Raw genomic sequence first — 22,610 nt, forward strand, 5'->3', positions numbered from 1 at the left:
GGCCAACTGGTGTTGAGTGTGACCGTGCACCCGTAACCACCACAGGCGGACATTCCAACCCTGCCTGGCCCCCTACTGCAGGTGTCGCAGACAGAAAATCATCCAACACAGGATCACTTACCGGTGACGACACATCATGATGCAGATCCGGATCAACATTGTGGTCAGTGGATACATCAGAGCCCGACTAAGAGTCAGCTCTGGACACGATGTCCTGGATCACCTGTGGGTTCTCGTGGGCTGCCATCCCACGACCACCACTGGTGCTTGTTTGGTCATGTGAACTGACCACTGTGTCTGGGATGACATCTTCATCCTCTACCGCCAGTGCGTCATCACCTGCAAAATAAAGAAAAGAAACAAGGACACGCATGTCAGTAGCACATACCACACACATACAGTTCACAACATTGACAGCCTAATAATGAAACAGCCATGTTAAAGGCAACTCAAACCCCAACATGCATCCAGTGGCATTGCAATGCAAGGCCATCAGAAAAGCAGAAAATGTGTGCAACATGTGAAGGCAACACATGTATTGCATGTTGCACATCATCTGCATCACACACAACCTCTAGAAGGCATATATCCAATGCCAAAATGAGAGATGGGAACAAGTAGTCGGCACCTAGCATAAGCATGTGTGAACACACAAATAGACACAGCTAGAAATCTAACCTAACACACCATGATACATGTAACATGCATGTTCATGTGCATCACTCAACTACAATCAACTATGCACAGTACATGTGTCATAGGAGGCACCTACACTAGTGCCTTTCCATACTGTAAAAGGAGGGACATGGGTACATACATGTCAGGTCAACATCACAGCACCATCATGATTGCATGTTGAAGGGCTTAACTTGGCACAGGAGTGGGTGTGTGCGGTGCAGTGCATGTTTAGCCCCTCAACTTACAACATCACCACGTACGTAGTGATGGCAATATTCAAACATTATGGCAGTGTAACAGCAATTGCAGCCATCATGTGCAAATGGCATGCACCAGGTAGCATGGTTTCAGTGAAACACCAACCCTCTGACCAATAGCAGGGAGGCACTGCATGGCAATGACATGTTCCACACACAACTGTGCATTGCCAGACTGTGTAGGCATGCGTCTATTGCATTTCGTCATTCAAAGTCACTACAGCTGATGAGAAGTGGACATAATGGAGGAGAGGTGAGGAACCATCCATAGTACATCCATGCATGTAGAAGACAACACCAGTTGAAAAGAGGGCGTGGGCCTGTAACAGGGGGAGCCATGTGCATGATACAGATGTGCACAGCCTATAGTTGTGTGTGATGACACACAGACCTACAGTGAGCATGGCATGGCTGTCCAAATGAGATGACACTTGGATCATCCTGGACAAATTCAACAATGAGCAGGTGGTCAAGGACACCTAGGGGCATACATGGAATGCACATCTAACATGCTCATGCACATATGTGCATGGGGAGCCACTGCCATAAGCACACTCAGAGTGAGCCACACTGCACCAAGGACAAAGGACGTCTATGACATGATGTGACATCTCATCAAGCTTGCACTCGTACACACGTGGCTCAGAGTGCAAACAAGCAAAGGGAGGGGAACACGGGAGAAAAGGAATTCAATACAACTATCATACTGGGCACAGTGACATTGAGAACACACAAGTGCATGGAGAAGGGATAAAGGGTTGACGACCCAGGAAGGGGGAGAAGGGGAACGTGCCAAACAGAGGAGACCAAAGAAGGAAAATGAAATCCAATGATAGAATGTCCATTTAAAAAGTGGTAGTGCAGCCAGCAAGTGGCAAGTGCAAGATGATTTGGACAGGCCAAATCTGATGAGTGCAGACAAAGAGTACTGGACTGTATGGGTACACGCACTGGACCCATTGATATGGGAGGCCTGTAAGCAGTGCAGCAGGGAGGCAGGGTGAGCAAGTACCTGATCCGATGGACAGAGTGTGTGCAGGGGCACAGTGCCAACAGAGGAAACTGTTCAGCTGGGTAAAAGAGGGGCTAATGCAGGAGCAAGTAGGAAGGTGTTGAGGTGCTTCCAGAAGCAGATATATTTCTCCTCAAGTTTCAACATGGCCAGTTGACTGTCCAAAAGTGAGCTCCCAGCTGTACACAAAGATGTTCTCCTAGCTTATTTATTCAATGAACCACTGTCCTTGAGGGAGTGTGGGGTAGAGGAGTAAAGGACTCATGAGGGGAGGAATTGGTAGAGGGATTGTTGAAGGCATTTTGTACCCAGTCCCAAAAAAAACCTTATACACAATGCAGAGGGTCTGAAGTATCATCCTTGCATCCACTGGTAGCCAATGAAGGGGTTACAGAGCTGGAAAGATAGGATCCAAGGGCTTGAGGCCAAGGACAAGTCTTGCAGTCCTGTACTGGATTAGTGGTGGAGGGTGGAATGTGGAGGCAGGTCGAATATTTGAAGAGACTGTCAAAGTACCCCAACCTTGAGTAAACCAGAGCCTGGCAGACTGTGAGCATGTAGGAGAATGTTAGGAAAGGCAGAGTACCCTTGAGGAGTTGGAGGAAGAAGTTAATCGATCTCAAGATACGTCACAAATGTGTGTGTAAAGGGAATGTGTTGAGTCAAAGGTGACCCTGAGGTTCTTGGCCTTGCAGGTGGAGGCAGGAGGAGGGCCAAGTCGGGCTGGACAGAGATTGATGCCAAAGGATGGCGAAGGTGTATCGATGAGGAGGATGTCGGTCTTGCTGGCATTCAGACAAAGACCGTTGGTAGTGCACCAAAAGCAAATGGCAATGAGGCTATCGGAAATAAGGGAGGGATAAGAGGTTCCCAAGGCAGCCAGGAAATGAGTTGGTTGTCATCAGCATAGCACCGGAACTCGTACAAAAAACTGATAATGCAGTAGTCAAGAGTTGCCTGGTGCTCTCTATGAATTGAGGCCGAGAGGTCAAACCCCTGGTGAACAACAAAGGTGGAGAGGGAGATTGAAGATAGGAAAGAGCCAACTTGTAGCTGGGCGAGTCACACATGCCAAACACACATGTCACTGAGTTACATACATCAATACTCACCAGATGAAACATCATAATCCATTCTCTCTCCCACTCCACGGATTTGTTCTTCCGGGATGAACTCTGAAGTGATCTCCTCATTCTGAGTGAGTTCATCCTCCTCTGGTGGTGGCCCACCACCAGTCACCAGAGACATGGTGTAATTGGAGGCACGCTTTTGCTTAGCACTGCGTCTGAGGTAATTCCAGCGCTTGTAGTAGTCCTGAACTGTGTGCACCTGGAATCCCATGGATGTCACACTCATCCTCAACATGCTGCCGGTGGACCCAACGCTGGTGATGCGTTGTATGGCACTGTGGGCTCACAAGCCTATCGCGTTGGTGTTCTGACACGTAGTCCACAAGGAAGTCCAGTTCCTGATTGCAGAAAGGCATCTTCTTTGACTTGCCGGAGGCCAGAGCCGTTTCTGGGGTCCCAGCCTCTTATGTAGGAGCACGCTTCCTCCTTTTGGACGGTGGTACTGACCCTAAGTGGGCAATGTGGCCCTGATCAGTGGGGGCAGTGGCGCTGGTGGACTGGACCAAGGCAGTCGGTGTTGGTATGAGGACAGAAGGACCGGCTTGGGTCTGAGTCACTGCTGGGGTGATGTTGGCTGCATCTGCACATGCAGTTACCACCACCCGGCTGCTTGGAGCAGCAGATGTCATAACTGCCCCAGATACGTGTGCCACTGTCACAGCCACAGTGGACACACATGAGCCCAACCTCCAGACAAGTTGGAAATCGTCCTGTGAGTTCTCCTCACACAACACAACTTGCGCTGCCTGACCCAGAGCCCGGGTGGAGGTGCCCACAGCTGCACCTGCAGCAACCACCACCGGTGGGCCTGTGACAGCAGATGTAAATTGCTGTTGGGTGACATGGTCGCCAGGTTGTGATGAAACAGCTGCATCACCACAAGCCACAGGGGGTGGTGGCATGTCTGCACCAGCATGTGGCTGGGCATCCCGTCCCAGAGTGGCACCCCTGCCTCTCCCCCCATTCCCCCTGTTGTCACCCTGGCCACCCTGGACTCCCTGTCCTCCCTGGTTTCTAGGCCCACCTGCCCGACCATGCCCAGCCATGGGAGGACGCCCAACTTTGTCACCCTTAGCCTTTGGTGGCCTCCCAACCATGGCAGTGATGCAATATAGGCTATGGGAGATTCACTCAAGAATTGTCCTGGGCAATTGGCTAGAATGTGGCAGGGTACTCGATGAAATAGGTACCCCAGTGCCCCTGCAAGGCTGTCTGTGACCCCTGGGTAAAAATGACAGGTCACGCAACGCTCAGGCATACCCCCCCCAAAAAAAAAGAAAAATCAACATACATTTTTTATAAGGACAGGGAATTGAAAAAAAAATATTGTGCACGTGATCCCGGTAGCCCACGTGCGTGAATTTTACCTCCAGCAGTACAGTGTGGCACCCAGGGACACAAAAAACACGTACGCATGGAACATGCATGCTACTATGACCTCGAAAACGGTATGCATGCACAGGGGGAACCACAGTGGGAAAAAAGCATATGCGACTCACCGCCTGCCTTGCGTGAAAAAAAAAACACACACGCTTGTGTGCATAGGCAACACCCCACCAAAAGAAGAGGTACGGACTTCAGACACTGTGAAGTATTTGCGTGTGATACCAGCAGAGTAAACACACGCATCGGTCCCACGAACAGCACATACAGTGGTGTACTGGCCTGCACTCACCTTGAACCCGTGCTGAAGGCAACACCCGCGCGCGTAACGTCACTTATGTGCTAAGGGCCGTTCCTCAAATTACAGGCATCCACACACATCGAATTACATGCTGACGTGATCTTTTTTCACGTGCCAAATCACTCCGTATCAAGCTGGCCTCACTGGCCACGCGACAACACACGTAAGACCATGCTCCTGCCCAGAAGGCCATTATGCTGCCGCCCAGAAGGCCATTATGCTGCCCCCCAGAGACCCGAGCAGGCTCCCACCTCCCATCTGCTGCTGCCTGCCTGCCTGCTGGCCACATGCCCTGCCATTTAGTGCCTGCACGCCAGCCATCTGCAGGGATCCAGTTGTTGTGACCACCCCTGCTGGAACAGAAGACGCCCGACTGCTGTACCAACGCTCCACAGCCCAGCCCCAGGACCCAGTTGCCCACCCACACCTGCCTCGGGGGTTGTCATGTTGGGGGAAACACCATCAGACACCACTGGCAACCCCCAGCCAGAGAGGCAGAGGGCTACCAGCTTCAGTGCCACAGAAGTTTGTATCCTGGTGGAGTCCTGGTGCATTATGATGCCCTCTTCAGAAGACCAGGCGCTGTCAATGATGGACGGAAGAGGATCTTGAAGGACATCGTGGCTGCCATCAACATGGAGGGGGTGGCAGCCCGCGACATACGACACGTCCGGAAGCGCTGGGAGGACTTCAGGTCCAGGACCCTCAGTAAGGCCCGGCAACTCTTGGAGGCAGCGGATGCAGAGGGGAGGCAGCGGATGCAGAGGGGCGCCTTACCGAATAACAGATGAAGGTCCTGGAACGGATACGCCCAGCGCTTCACCACCAGGTCCTTGGAAGGCATACCCATCCGGAGTCGAGCGGTAAGTGTCCATGTGTACTGATTGGACGCAGTGCATTTTGAGGTGTGCCAGGTGTGTGCGGCTTGGACATATGTTTTGAAAGGCCTATGTATGGATGTGTATGTGCAGGGACATGAGCCTGCCTCATGTGAGTCCAGTCATGTGTGAGGCACATCAATGGTGTATGTGTTCAAATGCATGATGCACAAATGCATGTGGGGATGCACACATGTTAGCATTTCTGTGTATGTACTATGGCATGGTTGGGGTGTGACACATGGATGCTGGTTCCACCTTCATGTACGTGCACGGCATACATGTGCATGTGTGTTTGACATGTGTGCAAATGTGATACGCCATTGATGCATGTGACACAAACATGTATGAACCCCATTGGCAGATGTGACATAGTTGCCGATGATTGCACTGTGACTGGTGGTGGAGATGTACAGATGCATGTATGTCTGGTGGTGTGTGTGCATGTGTTCGGCACTCCCCATGTTGCATGTGACATCAGGCTAACCTTCTGATGTTCATGATGTTGTATGTGTATGGATGCTGCTGCCTGCTGCACGACTCCTGTTCATTTGCGCATGTGTGTGGGTTCAATTGATATGTGTGTTGGGGAGTGTGATGCCAACTGTGAAGTTTAAGACTGCCACTCATGTGCAACTGTAATGTGTGTATCAGACCATTGTACAGTGCCCCGATGCCTGTGTTCTGTCTCTCCCTGTCTGCAGCGTCAACTGATGAAGAGGGCAGAGACGGTGCTGTGGAGCACAGCAGCAGGGATCCCACCGCCAGCAGGCCCAGCTTCCCTCCCATGCTGTCATCCCTCCGGGGAGTGAGGAGTCTGGTGCCGCGACCGCGGCCGCAGCTGTTGAGGGAAGGTCCAAGAGGCGGAGGTTGGAGGTGGACTCCTCGGCAGCAGAAGGGGCAGCTGAGCCCGCACAGGGGCCTATGGAGGAAGATGGCACAGAGTCATCCAGGTTGGTGGGTGGTTTGGTTGAGGAGGAGGCCGTGGAAGGCTCACACATGGGCCTGGAGTGGGGGATTCCACTGGTGCTAGTGGTGCAGTCCTAGGACAGGGACAGGAGGCAGCACAGGCCGCCGCGGGGGTTCCTGTTTGTAATCCTGTCCCCGATCATGTGACTGCATCATCCGGCACCAGCAGGGATGCCTCCGTCCAGACCCATTTTCAGGGAGGGGATGCACGCACAACAACTGGCATTCCTCTCCCTGCGGACGTGGCAATCCAGGACCATCTTGAGCATGTCCTATCTGGGGTGGCGTTGCGTCAACGTGGTATTCGGGATGACGTGCAGGGTTCTCGTGAGGACATTGCATGTCATTTCGAATACCTCATTGACCGCATTGACCTACTAGGACGGGTCAGCAAAGCTGTGTTCCTCCGTGTGCTGGAACTTCTGATGAGCCCCTTCTCAACTGAGCCCCCTATGCATCAGTCGTCCTCCGTGCCATCTTCCTGCCCAAGTATCAGCTGAGCACCCTGTTGAGCTGCCACTGACCCAGCAGCCAGGCTGGTGGAGGACACATCCCTGCCACAGTCGGGAGTCGGAGTTCCAGCAAGGGTGGCCACCCCAACAACTGCACCCCAGCAGGAGGAGGACGTGCAGACATCGACAGGCAGGGCACATAAATGGCAGCAACAGGCTCAAGTTGGGAGCGATGATGGCTCAGGGCCATCAACATCACAAGGGCAGGCATCGGCCGAAGGGCAGGAGGACCCTGGATTGGCAGTGTCTTCCGTGTGGAAGCGGTTGGGCCAGCAAATAGATGCGGAGCGGCGGTGGACGGAAGAGGCACGGCTCACTATGGTCAGGGTGGAGAACTCCATGCGCAGGGCATTGAGGTGGGCTGAGTGCCTCGAGGCAACTCGCAGGATTTGGAGGAGGCCATAGCTGCATCCCTGCGAGACCTCGAGGCCAGGGGAGAGGCCCGCCTTCGGGAAGTTGAAGAGGAGTTTGATGATGCCCTGTCCCGGAACATCACTTGCTTTTGGGATCATGGACCCTTTGGACTTGGATTGTAGATAGTTGAAGACTTGTACATACTTTCTTTTTCAATTTTCAATTTTCACATGGATCAATGGCTTTATTTTATTTGAATTATTTATTTTTTATTGACATTGGCAATGGATGACTTTTTTATTCAACATGACGTTCAGTTTTTTTTTTATTGGATTACCTTTTTTTAAATTATATCTGTCATTGTATATTGATTTACAAGTTTGATGTCCTCTATGTTACTTTGTTATGTTTTCAATACATTTTTGCAAACTTCATGATTGGTGTTGTATTCTATCATTGCTTTTGTGCATGTCTCAAGGCACATTGCCTCAGTCATGTGTTGCCACTGTGTGGCTCCATTGCGCATTTATGCATGGGCATGGTGGTTATTTTAAGACTGTCATGGCATGGATGATTTGGGAGTGGGCACAGTGGATGGTTGCGTGCTTGTACTGGGGGGATTTTGATTGGCATTAGGGCCATGGGTCTGTTTAGTCATGACATGTTGTTTGATGGGCCATGTGTCAAGGCCTGCTGGCAGGTGCCCATTGATGGTGGCTGAGTGGGAGACATGAGTCAGGGCCTGCTGGCAGGTGCCCGTCACTGGTGGGTGGGTGGTGGACATGAGTTGGGGCCTGCTGGCAGGTGCCCGTCACTGGTGAGTGGGTGGCTGGGTGGGGGACATGAGTTGGGGCCTGCTGGCAGGTGGCCGTCAATGGTGGGAGGGACATGTGTTGGGGCTCACAAGTGCATGGTGGCATGTGGGCTGCCTGCAGGGCACGGTCAGGGTGGATGGGCTGCCTTCAGGGCATGCGGAGGGGGGAAAGGGCACACCCGGGAGGGCCCACACTGCCAAATCGCATGTAAAAGTCCACGTGCATCGGCCAGTATACGCGTACCCCTCCTGCGCTAGTGAAAATGTGTGTAAAAGTCCATGCACACCCCCAGAATATGCGTACCCCACCCGCGCTAGCGAAAATGCATGCAAAAGTGCATGCACACCCCCGGAATACGCATACCCTGCACGTGCTACCAAAAACGTGTGTAAAAGTCCACGCACACCCCCAGAATACACATACCCCGCTCACATTAGGTATAATGCGTTGAAAAAGTCCCCCCTGTGGTGTGGGATGCCTGTGGGGCCTGCGCATGTTCCGGGGGTGCGCGTGGACGTTTACACACATTTTCGCTAGCGTAGGCGGGGTACGTTTATTCCGGGGGTGTGCATGGAATTTACACGCAATTTGGCAATGTGGGCCCTCCCGGGTGTGCCCTTTCCCCCCTCCCCATGCCATGCAGGCAGTCCATCCACCCTGGGCATGCCCCACAGAGAGCCCACACCACAGGGGACTACCTTACACCCCCGACCATGCCCTGCAGGCAGCCCATCCACCCCGACCATGCCCTGCAGGCAGCCCACATGGAACTATGCACTTGAGAGCCCCAACACATGCCCCCCCACCATTGACGGGCATCTGCCAGCAGGCCCCGACTCATGTCCCCCACCCACCCACTATTGACGGGCACCTGCCAGCAGGCCCCGACTCACGTCGCCCAGACAGCCTCCCACCTACCAGTGACGGGCACCTGCCAGCATGCCCTGACTCATGTCCCCCACCCACCAGTGACGGACACCTGCCAGCAGGCCCCGACTCATGTCCCCCACCCACCCACTATTGACGGGCACCTGCCAGCAGGCCCCGACTCACGTCGCCCAGCCAGCCACCCACCTACCAGTGACGGGCACCTGCCAGCAGGCCCTGACTCATGTCCCCCACCCACCCACTATTGACGGGCACCTGCCAGCAGGCCCCGACTCACGTCGCCCAGCCAGCCACCCACCTACCAGTGACGGGCACCTGCCAGCATGCCCTGACTCATGTCTCCCACCCACCAGTGACGGACACCTGCCAGCAGGCCCCGACTCATGTCCCCCACCCAGAAACCCACCCAACCACCAGTGACGGGCACCTGCCAGCAGGCCCCGACACATGGCCCACCAAACAACGTCATGACTAAACAGACCCATGGCCCTAATGCCAACCAAAATCCCCCCTGCCCCCCAGTACAAGCATGCAACCATTCACTGTGCCCACTCCCAAATCACCCATGCCATGACAGTCTTAAAAGAACCACCATGGCCATGCATAAATGCACAACGGAGCCACACAGTGGCAATACATCACTGAGGCAATGTTCGTTGAGACATGCACAAAAGCAATGATAGAACACAACACCAATCATGAAGTTAGCAAAAACGTGTTGAAAACATAACGAAGTAACATAGAGGACATCAAACTTGTAAATCGATATACAATGACAGATATAATTAAAAAAAAGGTAATCCAATTTAAAAAATGATTGAAAATCATGTTGAATGAAAAAAGTGGTCCATTGCCAATGTCAATAAGAAATAAATAATCCAAATAAAAGAAAACCATTGATCAATGGGAAAATTAAAAAAGAAAGTATTTACAAGTCTTCAACTATGTACAATCCAAGTCCAAAGGGTCCATGATCCCCAAAGCAAATGAAACCTACCAAAAAGTCTATGAAGAAAAAACTATATACATGAAGTGGAGCAATGTCCATTAACTCCATAATAAAAGAAACAAGTAAGGAAACCTAACACTAATGAAATATGTACAATGGCGGCGGACAAGTCCTACGGCTCACTCTTCGATGTTTCGGGCCAGGGCATCATCGAACTCCTCTTCAACGTCCCGGAGGTGGGCCTCTTCCCTGTCCTCGAGGTCTCGCAGGGATGCAGTCATGGCTTGTTCCAACTCCCTGCGAGTTGCCTCGAGGCACTCAGCTCGCCTCAATGCCCTGCACATGGAGTTCTCCACCCTGACCATAGTGATCCGTGCCTCCTCCGCCCACCGCCGCTCTGCTTCTATCTGCTGGCCCAACCGCTGCCACACTGAAGACACTCCCAATCCAGGGTCCTCCTGCCCTCCGGCCGATGCCTGCCCCTGTGATGTAGATGGCCCCGAGCCATGATGCCTCCCACTCTGAGCCTGCTGCTGCCTCCGACGCAACTGCCTCCGCCACCACGACGGCATCTGGGATGATGGAATCCACTGGCGCCGTTGTGCACATGCCCTGCCCGATGATGCCGGCACATCCTCCATCCGCTGGGGTCCAGTTGGTGGGGTGTCCAGCCCTGCTGGACCTCCGACTCCCGACTGTGGAAGGGTTGGGATCTCCACCAGGCTGGCTGCGTTGGTTGGGGCAGATCCACAGGGGGCCTTGGTGGCGTCTGGGCCACAAGACGACACAGAGAACGACTGGCGTATGGTGTGCACAGAGGAGGAGAGGGCCGCAAGACTGGCTGACACATGGAGAAAACCCCCGACCATGGACCCTCCCAACTGGGCTACATTGGCACGCAGCTCTTTGTGATGACATGCGTGGTCCCCCCAGGAAGCACGCACGTCATCACGAATGTTACGTGTGTGCAACGCAACACCAATCAGGATGGGCTCCATCCGGTCACGGGTCCCTTCGTCCGCAGGTAGAGGTGTGCCAGATGACGTGGACCTCCCCCCTACCTCCGGGCGGGCCTGGGACGGGGCATCCCTGCTGGTGCATGGTGATGGAGTCACAGTGTCAGGGACAGAGACATGCACAGGCACCTCCGTGGCGACATGTGCTGTCTCTTGCCCCTGGACTGCACAACTTGCACCAGTGGTACCACCCCCAACAGGCCCCATGTGCAGTTCTGTAGCGGCCTCCTCCTCCCCTATACCCACCAACAACCTGGATGGCTCCACACCGTCTTCCGCTGTTGCAAGCCCCTGTGGGGGCTCATCCGCCCCTTCCGCTGCAGTGGTAGTGGCAGACGCGGCACCAGTCCCCTCGCTCCCGGATGATGGTATTTCCTGGGAGGTTGACTGGGGCTTGCGTTGCCAGCCAGTGGAGGCATCCCTGACTCTTTCCTCCACAGCGCCGTCTCCACCCTCTTCTTCACTCGCCACTGTGTAAAGGGAGACATTGAACACAAGCATCAGGGTACTGAACTATAGTCCCCTAGACACAAAGCAATAGCACATGAGTGGCACTGTCAAACGTCACTTCCATCATGTCCCTCCACAACACATGGGTCAGTGCAGGCAACTCACATGCAGGAACAGGCATGGCACATGCAACATACATTTGTATCCATGTCCAAGGCACCGTATTTGCACCAATGGTGCACATGCACCATGGGACATGATAGTCACATGCACACACATCACTGCAGAGTCATGCATTTGGCCCGATATACCCCCAGACACAGTGGATACAAGGATGACTAGGCTGTATCAGTGAATGAACACATTTACACGGACATGTGTCATGTATCCATGGCGCACACACTACTAAGACACACTGACATGTACATCATGCATGTCTATGACAGCAGCACACATCCCTCACACCCTAAATATGTCAAAGTACAGACACAGGCATGCATACATGTGTGTGTTCCGCATGCTGCTCTGCATGATGCATTGTAACACATACACCATTGATGTGCCTCACACATGACTGGACTCACATGCGGCAGGCTCATGTCTCTACACATACACATCCATACATGGGCCTTTCAAGACATATGTCCAAGCTGCACACACCTGGCACACCTCAACATGCACTGCTTCCAACATGTGGCCTCATTATGACCCAGGCGCTAAGTGTTTAACGGCGCTGTAAAAGGCTGCGGCGCCATTAAACACTTAGTGCCTAATTACAAGGTCCCTTTGCGGGACCCAACCTTAACGGCTGGTTTTACCAGCCGTTAAAGTAGGGTGCCGCAAAGGGACCTTGGTGCTAAGTGCGGTGCTGCAATTTGCGGCACCGTACTTAGCGCCTTCCTCATTCCCATTGAGCCCTATGGGGCAAAAATGGGAATGGGGAAGGGGCCATGGTGAATGGGGAATTACCGCCCCACCAACCTTGGAATGGGGCGGTAATTCCGGCATTCACCATGGCGGACTCCGGCATGGACCATGGTGCTAATAGCACCATGGTTTAGCGCAAGGGTCGTAATGAGGCCCATGGACACTTACTGCTCGACTCTTGACGGGTATGCCTTTCAAGGACCTGGTGGTGAAGCGCTGGGCGTATACGTTCCAGGACCCTCATCTGGTCGTTGGTAAGGAAGACCTGGCACCCCTCTGCATCCGCTGCCTCCAAGAGGTGCCAGGCCTTACTGAGGGTCCTGGATCTGAAGTCCTCCCAGCGCTTCCGGACGTGTCATATGTCGCGGACTGCCACCCCCTCCTCATTGATGGCAGGCACGATGTCCTTCCAGATCCTCTTCCGTCCATCATTGTCAGGGTGTGGTCTTCCGAAGAGGGCATCATAATGCCCCAGAACTTGTTGCACCAGAATACCAACTTCTATGGCACTGAAGCTGGTAGCCTCTGCCTCTCTGGCTGGGGGTTGACACTGGTGCGGGAAGGTGCTGTGTTGGACATGGCAACCGCCGAGGCAGGTGTGGGTGGGCAACTGGGTCCTGGGGCCGGGCTGTGGAGTGATGGTACTTCAGTCGGGAGTCTTCTGTTCCAGCAGGGGTGGTCACTACAACTGGACTTCTGCAGATGGCAGATGTGCAGGCACCAAATGGCAGGGCACGGTGGCAGCAGGCAGGCAGGCAGCAGCAGATGGCTCGTGGGAGGGTGCTCGGGGCTCTGAGGGGCAGTAATTCGGCCTTCTGGGCAGGAGCGCGGTCTTCCGTGTGTTGTCTCGTGGCCAGCTTGATACGGCGTGATTTGGCACGTGAAAAAACAGCACGTCAGCGTGTAATTCGAGGAAAGGCCTTTAGTTCTTAAGCCCGTCTGTGAGGTAACATGCATGGGCGTTTTCCTCGCTACGGGTTGAAGGTCCCAGGTGGGTTTCCATTGCTCTGTACGTGCTCTTCGTGGGATGTGGTACGTGTATTCCGGGGGTGCACGTGGACTTTTACACGCGTTTCAGCTAGCACGAGTGGGTACGTGTATTCCGAGGGGTGCGCGTGTACTTTTACACACATTTCGGCTAGTGTGAGCGGGGTATGTGTATTCCGAGGGGTGCGCTGGGAGTTTTCCACACTTTTTCGCTGGAGCGAGCGGGTTACGTGTATTCCGATGGGTGGATGGGAGTTTTTGACACGTTTCCATGGCGCGAGCGGGGTACATGTATTCTGAGGGGTGCGCAGGGAGTTTTCTATGCGTTTTCGCTGGTGCGAGCGGGGTACATGGGGAGTTTTCCACTCGTTTTCTCTGGCGCGAGCAGGGTACGTGTATTCCGGGCGGTGCGTGGGGAGTTTTCCACGTGTTTTCGCTGGCGCAAGCGGGGTACGTGTATTCCAAGGGGTGCGCAGGGATTTTTCCATGCTTTTTCACTGGTGCGAGCAGGGTATGTGGGGAGTTTTTCACGCGTTTTCGCTGGTGCGAGCGGGGCACGTGTATTCCGAGGGGTGCGGGCGAGTTTTCCATGCAGTTCGCTGGCGTGAGCGGGGTATGTGTATTCCGAGGGGTGCGCAGGGAGTTTTCCACAGGTTTTATTGCTGGCGCTAGCGGGGTACGTGTATTCCGAGGTGTGCGCTGGGAATTTTCCACACTTTTTCGCTGGCGCGAGCGGGGTACGTGTATTCCGAGGGGTGGACGGGGAGTTTTTGACAAGTTTCCATGGCGCGAGCGGGGTGCATGTATTCTGAGGGGTGCGTGGGGAGTTTTCCATGCATTTTCGCTGGCGCGAGTGGGGTATGTGTATACCAAGGGGTGCGCGGGGAGTTTTCTATGCGTTTTCGCTGGTGCGAGCAGGGTACATGGGGAGTTTTCCACTCGTTTTCTCTGGCGCAAGCAGGTTACGTGTATTCCGAGGGGTGCGTGGGGAGTTTTCCACGTGTTTTCGCTGGCACAAGCGGGGTACGTGTATTCCGAGGGGTGCGCAGGGATTTTTCCATGCTTTTTCACTGGTGCGAGCAAGGCAAGCGGGGAGTTTTTCACGCGTTTTCGCTGGTGCGAGCAGGGCACGTGTATTCCGAGGGGTGCGGGTGAGTTTTCCATGCAGTTCGCTGGCGTGAGCGGGGTATGTGTATTCCGAGGGGTGCGCAGGGAGTTTTCCACAGGTTTTATTGCTGGCGCTAGCGGGGTACGTGTATTCCGAGGGGTGCGCGGGGAGTTTTCTACGCATTTTCGATGGCGTGAGCGGGGTACGTGTATTCCAAGGGGTGCACAGGGTGTTTTACATGTGTTTTCATGCTTGGGGGCGCTGTATGCTGGTCCCCTGGCCTTTGCGCCATGTAGGTGATTTGTGCGATGTTTTTGGGACACAGTGCGGGGTTTGGGGCGTTACTGGCACTGCTGCAGGATCGCTGCGCCACTCTGCACCACGCTGGTCATGGATGTTGAAATCCTTGCATACGCTGTGCACTGAAATGGGTTTTGGCGCACGCGGCTGGCGCAGACTGCCGCACACGCACTCTGTGCACCAGCCGCGTGTGCCACTTGTGCGCCGAATTCTATGAATTACCCCCACTGTCCCTGCCTGTGATAGCATGCCCTCAAATTGCGCCTTTCCAAACCTGAAATATGTAAGTCACTTTGAATGGAATCTAACAACACGTCAATAAATACAACAGAATATTGAACACGTCTTTTGTCCCAGATAGCAAACACACAATGTTGCAAATAGTTTATTTTCTATACCATGTTTGGAGTCTATAGTTTTTGGTAAATGTTAACATCTCGTGTGTGGGGCATCTACTGGCAATATAACATACATGTATTGTTTGCATTTTACATAAGTGTTAATGATGCACGGAATGTCTTCACGACAATACAATACTGTATGTTATTCCAACGTCCACCAGAGGCATCTAAACGCCAGTTTGTGAAATATAGCAAAATAATTCCAGGCTTAACGAAGCAAAATAAACGATAATTTCCTCTGCATAGGCCATTTCGGTTATTCTTTTTTTGAGGTAGCACCGGATAAGAAATGCATTCGGGACAATGATCCATTAGAATGTGTAACAGTGAGACACGAAGACTTGTTTCAACAGCTGGACAGGCTGTGGCTGTGTAAAAGGGCATGGGAGACGTTGAGAGCTTGCTTGGACTGCTTATTCAATTAGCTAAACGAATAAGCAGATTTTCTGGCAGATAGATACGATAGGGCTGTATACAAGAATACATGGCTGAAATGTAATAGGAGTAAGGCTGGATGCGTTACTGGTGTGCGATATACAGTGGATATAAGTAGTGTTGTATACTGTCATTGTGACGATGTTCCAATTGTGCACTGCACAAGCCTAATGTCTGCTGCCCTGAGCAACTTTACTGAAAGCACCTTATTAAATAGTGAACCACAGCTAGTGGAGGCAGTGGTTGCTGCATAGAATTCCACTGCCACATGAACTGTTCATAGCAACTGGGGGAGAAGCGCTGATCCCTGACTGCCTCACTGCCAGTCCTTTCCATTCGGCTGCCATGATGTCCATCAAGGAAAAACTAAAGGGAATTACTCAATTACTCCCTCCCATTATCCCAGGAGGCCACCTTTTGTTGGGCAATTGGGCACACATTGCAAGTGCAGCTCCTATTTCACATAAACACATCTATTAGTGCATCAGGCAAAGGCCCATGTGTGCTAATAGCTATTATCCTTTTGTTCGGGGCTGGAAAGGGTGGGCAATGGACCTGATCCCCATCAGTGACCTTTGCTCTGCTCAAATATATTCGGTTCCTTGATATACTTCAAAATACACAGCTGTGCCTGCGCCATGATATATTCTTCAGTAATTCCTTCAGTACAAGTACATGTCACATGTTAAATGTGCCTCTGTTGGGGCAACTAAAGGATATGTCAAGGTAGGGTTAGTATTTAACCCTTCCACCTTCTAATAAGCCACTATTTTGCAGGTTTGAAGCCCTCCAAAATGCATGCACAAGCAGCATGAGCAGCCCCTTTTAGACCCGCACCTGGACTTCGACTGTCTTCATATTCACTTCCTCTCCTTTGCGTGCACGGTTAAATTTGACCCTCTCCACAGTTGTAGCCAACATTTTGCAGCTTGGAAGGGCCCTCCACTCCTTTCCTGAGACTTCCTACCTGCATTCTGTGATCCAGCTGCTGTTTCAGAAAAGAGGACTGCATTCTTATTCCCTGTGCATGTCTGTTTCCTGTCTACATAGCACTGGGTTACTTTGGGAATATAAGCACTTCCCTAGGGCGTCCATTCACCTAGGCATCCAGTTTAAACGTTCTATGTCGCATGTTAACCCCTGTTTATCACTTCAGGCCACCAAACATCACACACACACAGAATACAGAGAACATTCAAATTAAACTCCAACACAACACTCCATTAAAACAAGTGTTCACGTACACATGCATTCTGCTCAACTTCCACTGTTTACCTGCACACACACACGCACATGAAATCAATAATCTATTTAGCACACACTTGCTAGACGTAGTCGTTCTAACAGAGACATATCTCAAACTTCATCACACACATATTATCACTGACATGCTTCCCCCACACTATTTCATCAACCAAAGAGGCCACCCAAAAATACAAGGTGGTGGCATTGATATAATTTACAAATACACACTCACCCTCAGCAACCCCAAAGACCTCATACACTTCTGTTGAAGTTCTTTCTCTCACTTGCTCTCCTCCATCTCACCTACACCCTCCATTTATCCACCTCATCTACTGCCCCCCAAACTCAGTCCCAACTTCCAAACTGACTTCACAACTAACAACCACAGCTTCCCCAAAAGCAATATCTACCTTGGCGATTTCAATCCTGGTAGTTTCCATCCAGACAGCAACCCAATACTAAACAATATCCTCACTCCACTCACCTCATTAACCTAATTCAACTTTTCACCTCCCCCACACCCATAGCTGGCAACAACCTTGACCTTTTTATTTCAAGCAAACATCAAGTCTCTGTGGAAAATTGAAATTGCTTATTATGTTTTGACCACTTTGAGATTCCTTTCATGCTCACTCGACCACACAAGATCCCCCCACTTGCCACACATCCCTCTCCCTCCAGCCAGATAAACCAAACACATTAAAGACACAGCCTTAGCACCACGCACATACCACCCCACTCCTCCCAACACATACATCACTTCATTCTTCTAAACAATTAAAAACCCATCATCACACAGGCCCTCGACAAAATACCACCTCTCAAATCACAAAATACACACAGTCACCACTATAAATAATGGTTTAACTGTTCCCTCATTTCTATCAAGCCAAAATCCAGATAACTGAACAGAGCATGGCTAACAAGCCCATTCCCCGAGGGCAGAAAACCCCTCAAACACTGCTGCAACAAACAAACAAAAAACAACCATATGCTATGCCATAGACACCCACTACCTCCATAAACTCCAATCTGCCACCAGTTATACACAGAAACGTTTCAACATTACTAAGTCCCTCTCCCAACCACCATGCACACTCCTATCCACTTCAGTATGCAACTCCCCGGTGAACTAATTCAACACCAAAAATACACATCAGACAAACCCTCCCATCTGCTGCCCCACTCCCAAACATTCCAATACATCAAATAGATTCCAACACATTCACAAATAAGCCGTCATCAACCTCACTGCCAAAACAAAACCTGCACACTTCCTGGATGCTGCATTCCCAAATCAAGCCGCATTCAATTGCATCATAAACCTTGCTACACATTGGCTCAAAATCATCAACTCCTGTCTCTCACATGGTAGCATACACTCCACACTCAAAACAGCAAAATTCTCCCCTAAAAAAACACTGCTGACCACTCGTTCCCCAGTAACTACCACCCTATAACTATCCTGCCATACATCACCAGAATCATGGAGCGATGTGTTACAACCCAACTGCATCAATACATCACCACAAAGATCTTCTTCACCCCCTTCCAATCTGACTTTCAACCTGGACACAGTACCAAGACCTCTAAACGTCACATCCTCAATGATCTGCACAACATCACAGACACAGGACACACACCCATACTCATGATCCTCGACATCTCTGCAGCCTTCGACAACATTAACCACACCATTTTCTGCAAGATCCTATCCCGTAGGATGAAACTCTCAGGCACCATCATCGACTGATGCACCCCCTTCATCACTGACAGAGCACCTTTTGTCTCCAGGCCCACCTAGTGATCCGGCCCTATCCCAATCAAGTACAGGGTCCTGCAAGGTTACTCCTCATCTATACTCCTCTTCAACCTGTATTTAGAATCCCTTGGATAGACCCTTAGCAAATACAATGTCCATTTCCAACAACATGCAGATTGCACTCCATTTCCACCATACGCAGGTGACACTTTCAGATACACTTCCAAATCGCATCCGCTTTACAACTCCACACCCTCAGAAGCTGTTGCTCCACAGTCCAAGCATTAGTTCTGTCAATGCTGGACTATGGTAAGGCTCTCTTCATGTGACTCACCAATTGCAATTTTGCCCCCTAAGCAAGCCATACAAAACACAACAGTGGGACTCATCCGTCGCCTACCGAAAAACTCAAACATCATCATAGCTTTCGCCCAGCTGTACTGTCTCCCCCTACACCACATAATTGTATTCAAAGCCATCCATCTCAGAATTACATCATAACTTCACAGAAAGCTGTAATACATCACCCACACAAACACCAGGCAAGCTAGCCAGCATCTTCTACACATTCTACTCAGCAAACTAACAGGAACACAAACACACATATTACCCAGTGGGCATCCAGAGTATTGAACACGCTTCCACTTTACACCCACTCTGCACTGTCCATCACCGCTTTCTGAAATAACCTCAAAACATACCTATTTCTGCACACATAAACCAGCACCTCCACCACCACAGCTACGGCTTGTCTGTCCTAATCTTCCTATCATATTCTGAAAACATTTTCTAATTTGTGTTTCACATTCCATCTTTTGAAGGTGTGAACCTTGTAAAAGGGCAGTGTCCCTCTGGGTAGGGCCAGCGTGAACAAACATTCTAATAAAATAAAATACAATAAATAAATTGTTAGCTGACGCTCAATGCTGACACCTCATCTCAAAACAATAAAAAGTCAAATAATGCAGGGCTTTGGAATCGATATGAAGTGTATTTCCACCAGAAGCAGCTGCCAGATAGCATTCTGATGCTTGCCCACAGCCAGGTCTGTTGCACGAATTACATCATTCTATGCAAAGAGTAATATTTCTACACTCTCTTAGTCATATCCCTTCTGTGTCCTCCCTCTATGCGTGCCTGCAGTGCCCATACTCTCTCTCTCTCTCTCGCTCTCTCTCTCTCTCTCTCTCTCTCTCTCTCTCTCTCCTCATAACTTTCCCTCAGTTCATGCTCAGAGTTGCACTTGCTTGTGCAAAAGTCAATCATTTATGTTTCCTCAAATTAACGACCCCAATCCTTCGAATATTTTGATAGACAAGGGCCTTTGGTAAATTAAGTAGATATTCCCAATCTCACAAGGATCAGTCGCTATTAAATATTAATGTAATGACCATTGTTGGCAAGCCTTCTCAAATTGGCGTTTACTATCAATAGAAAGGTATATAATGGTAAACGTTATTTTGTTCAAGTTTCATGTACATTTAATTCTAATTATATTTGTCGTTGTTTTTTTCAATCCATACATGATTTAACATTTTTCAGAAAATGGTGCCTCAAGCTTCCGTTATACATGTTCATGCACAAATTGAGTGTGAAAACTGGTTAATATTTAGCATGCCATTTTACTACGATAGTGCACCTGCTGCAGAGAAGGGCATGGAGAACCTGAAAGGCATGTCTCTGAGTTCCTGATAAACTGACTCAGCTGGTAATTCACAAGACATTGATAACAAGGAGGCAATTTAGAGGGGTGATAATATCTTCGGTGGTGTACTGCTTGATGCAAAATCACATAGTGGTATAAACCTTTAAGAAGTATTTTTTATTGCTTTCCTCCCATTGATGTATATGGGACACTCTTTCTGTTTGCTTTGTTTCCTAACCTACATTTGTGAGGTAATAAAGCCTTCTGCTTTACCTCCCCTGGTTTGTGCTCATTTGTATGGGGAGATTGATCAGTCCATAAAACCATCAGTGCTGAGAGACTATGTCCCCTGAACTGGATGGACCCCAGCCGGCCCATAAAACTGGGCGTCTCCAAAAAGCTCTATAAAATGAGTAGCAGCACCAGCACCCTCGAGATAGATGGGGATGCAGATCCGTACTCGTGCACCAAATAATGATGACAACTCAATAGTTTGGCAAAGGAAGTCCGTTTAATGACAAGTACAAAAAACAGGGAGGTCAATGAAAATCAGCAACTGATCGATCTTCCTTCTCGCTTTCAACTTCACTTAATTTCAGAAAAAAACACAGTATTTATATCAATAACACATCATCACTGATGCACAATCTTAAAAACCTAACATGCAATGTGATTGGTAATAGGAAGGTAACTTTAACATAGATACTACAAATGTATGTGGTAACGGGGAGAGGGGATGGATAATCAATGTCAGGTAGGGCAACTAAGCCCTTCCTTCAAAATGGGCACTATAAACGTCAATAAAAGTATGATGTCTCATTGATTCTACTTGCTATAGGACCCTAGAATACACGGTCCACTATGATTGGATTGGCATCAACCGCACTCATACATTTCCACTTATGCCCAGCAGCATGCAGAACACCCAGCCAGGTGCAGGGAGTTAGTCTGCACCCCAGCTTCCCTCCAATTATGTTACAATCATTCATCACCTCAGTGGTCATGTGTCAATTACTTCTTTGTAGTTTGGCCTTGAGTTTACTCTTGGTCTGAGAAAGCTAAGGAGTATGGGTATGGCAGGGATCCATGCGTAGGTGTGAAAGTCTCATCCCTTCCTGCCTGCCTTGTCACGTGATTCAGACACCGTGAAATCGGCCTCTTCTTCATGAATTTGTGTGTATTTGATTTAATTCTGCCAGTCTTCTACCATCTGTGGCTTATCTTGACCTTTCTGAACAGGATACTCTGTTCTTTTTCTCTTTAAGTGTATCCACTGTTGGCCTATTCCAGCCCGATACGACCTTGGCTTCTTGGCATGGTAACCTTCAGCTGGGTTTCTCTCCGTCTTAATTCTCGATTTGTTTGCTGCAATACTCTCCTCTTGAGACCTTTAGTAACCTTTGTTCAGTTCTGCTCATGTGCGTAGTGGGTTTACACTCATCTATAAAGTGCTTTTGAGGTATATATATGTATAGTTGGCGCTTGCCACAATCTATTTTCTACTAATCATAAGCATGCTTCACTATTTCTTTGCTTCTTGCGGTTTCCTGCATGTGTACACGTTTAAACTAACTGAATATCTTCATCGTGCATATGGCATAAGTTTCTGCATCTCGACATCAATTTCTTCATCTTAGGCTCAAGATGTCACTTATCCATGGTATTTCGTCTCTTTGTCAGTATTCTTAGGTCATTATATCTTCTTTATGTACATCAATCCGATTTCCATCACCATTCGTATTCCTTTATTATCTTCTTAGCTTCTTCTGGTATCCCATTGTGACAAGCGTTATTTTGTCTTGCCTGTAAATATGGTTTTCTCAATGGGTACCTTACTGTCCAGGTTTTCTTAGGTGTCGGTACTTCAATAGGTGCTGTTACTCTTATAGGCACTGGGCAAAGCCCAGCTGCGGCTCTCTTGTGGTTTATCTGTTCGTCATACGTACATAGTTCGGTGTGAACGTACCTGGCACTTCGAAGGGAGAGCTGGAGTGTGGATGATGCTTGGCACTTCCTCTTCACCCCCATTGCGGGCTGCTTGTATCTTTACAACTGCACCCCTCACCATAAAGTGAAGTGTGGTTAGGAAACTTTGTATCATTATATATTTTTATTTTGTAACTTTTGGGTTATAAATACAATGGGCCTCATTACGAGGAGGGCGGTAAGGGGTTAACAGTGCCGGTAAAGGTTCCGGAGCCGTTAACC

The sequence above is a fragment of the Ambystoma mexicanum genome, chromosome 4q (genome assembly GCF_040938575.1).
Source record: "Ambystoma mexicanum isolate Mex_15411 chromosome 4q, UKY_AmexF1_1, whole genome shotgun sequence".
Taxonomy (NCBI): Eukaryota; Metazoa; Chordata; class Amphibia; order Caudata; family Ambystomatidae; genus Ambystoma; species Ambystoma mexicanum.